Source organism: Triticum aestivum, chromosome 4B (assembly GCF_018294505.1).
Source record: "Triticum aestivum cultivar Chinese Spring chromosome 4B, IWGSC CS RefSeq v2.1, whole genome shotgun sequence".
Lineage (NCBI taxonomy): Eukaryota > Viridiplantae > Streptophyta > Magnoliopsida > Poales > Poaceae > Triticum > Triticum aestivum.
Genome location: NC_057804.1, coordinates 300,448,219 through 300,450,272, shown reverse-complemented (window position 1 = coordinate 300,450,272; position 2,054 = coordinate 300,448,219).

Sequence of the window (2,054 nt, the reverse complement as noted above, 5' to 3'; positions counted from 1 at the left end):
GTCAATCTCCATCAACATCTTCACCAGCACCATCTTCTCTCAAACCCTAGTTCATCTCTTGTATCCAATCTTTGTACCAAAACCTCATATTGGTACCTATGGGTTGCTAGTAGTGTTGATTACTCCTTGTAGTTAATGCTAGTTGGTTTATTTGGTGGAAGATCATATGTTCAGATCCTTAATGCATATTAATACCCCTCTGACCATGAACATGAATATGCTTTGTGAGTAGTTATGTTTGTTCCTAAGGACATGGGTGAAGTCTTGTTATTAGTAGTCATGTGAATTTGGTATTCGTTCGATATTTTAATGAGATGTATGTTGTCTCTCCTCTAGTGGTGTTATGTGAATGTCGACTACATGACACTTCACCATTATTTGGACCTAGAGGAAGGCATTGGGAAGTAATAAGTAGATGATGGGTTGCTAGAGTGACAGAAGCTTAAACCCTAGTTTATAAGTTGCTTCGTAAGGGGCTGATTTGGATCCATATGTTTCATGCTATGGTTAGGTTTACCTTAATACTTATTTTGTAGTTGCGGATGATTGCAATAGGGGTTAATCATAAGTGGGATGCTTGTCCAAGAAAGGGAAGTACCCAAGCACCGGTTCACCCACATATCAAATTATCTAAGTAACGAACGCGAATCATATGAACGTGATGAAAACTAGCTTGACGATAATTCCCATGTGTCCTCGGGAGTGCTTTTCTCATTATAAGAACTTGTCCAGGCTTGTCCTTTGCTACAAGAAGGATTGGGCCACCTTGCTACACCTTATTTACTTTCATTGCTTGTTACCCGTTACAAATTATCTTATCACAAAACTATCTGTTACCTACAATTTCAGTGCTTGCAGAGAATACCTTACTGAAAACCTCCTGTCATTTCCTTCTGCTCCTCATTGGGTTCGACGCTCTTACTTATCAAAAGGACTATGATAGATCCCTTACACTTGTGGGTCATCACGCCCATAGGGGTGACTCCCTTCTGGTTTCAAGACGGTTGTTGAGCGGTAGGGAAGCGGTTGGTCCAGTTATTCCTAATAACCAGTACTACCGCTCTAGCGTCCGGTTGTATCGCCTATTAGGGTTTCAGCATCTTACCTGTGATTCCCGGTTGCACCGGGGAGAGGAGCGGTTGTACCACTGCAGTGTAAAAATTGTTGTAACAGTTGGATGTTAGGGTTTCCTATATAAAGGGGGTTCTTCCTCCTACCCCCTTACCTCTTGCCTCTCTCTCTCTCCACCATTAATGCCCTTCAAGCTTTCTTGCCCAATCTCTCTCTCTCTATCCACTCAAACTTGTTGATTTTCTAGGGATTGAAGGAGGAGACCTAGATCTACACTTCCACCAAAGGATATTTGATTCCCCCGTACTTTCTTGTGTGGATTTTGTTACTCTTTGGTGTTTGAGCACCCTAGACGGTTGAGGTCACCTCGGAGCCATATTCCATTGTGGTGAAGCTCCATGGTTCCATTGGGAGCCTCCAATCTGGTTGTGGAGAGAGCCCCAACCTTGTTTGTAAAGGTTCGGTTGTGGCCTTCAAGGGCACCACTAGTGGAATCACGGAATCTCGCATTGTGTGAGGGTATGAGAAAAATACGGTGGCCTTAGTGGCTTCTTGGGGAGCATTTTGGCTCCACACTGCTCCAACGGAGACGTACTTCCCCCAAAGGGAAGTGACTTTGGTAACACATCCTCGTCTCCACCGGTTGCACTTGTGGTTATCTCTTCCATCTACTTTGTGCAAGCTATTATTGTGTTGTATCATTTGCTTGCACTTGTTGTTGTTGTTGTTAGCATCATATAGGTTGCTCACCTAGTTGCACAACTAGACAACCTATTTGTTGCTAAATCTAATTTGTAAAGAAAAGCTAAAAATTGGTAGTTGCCTATTCACCCCCCACCCTCTAGTCAACCATATTGATCCTTTCAAACTCTCTCCCCCTCTATGCAGCGGTATAACACCTCTTCTCCCCGCTGTAATCTCTACTTAAACATGGTGCTCAACGCTATATATTTTTTCCCAATGATGTATGGCTATCCTATGAT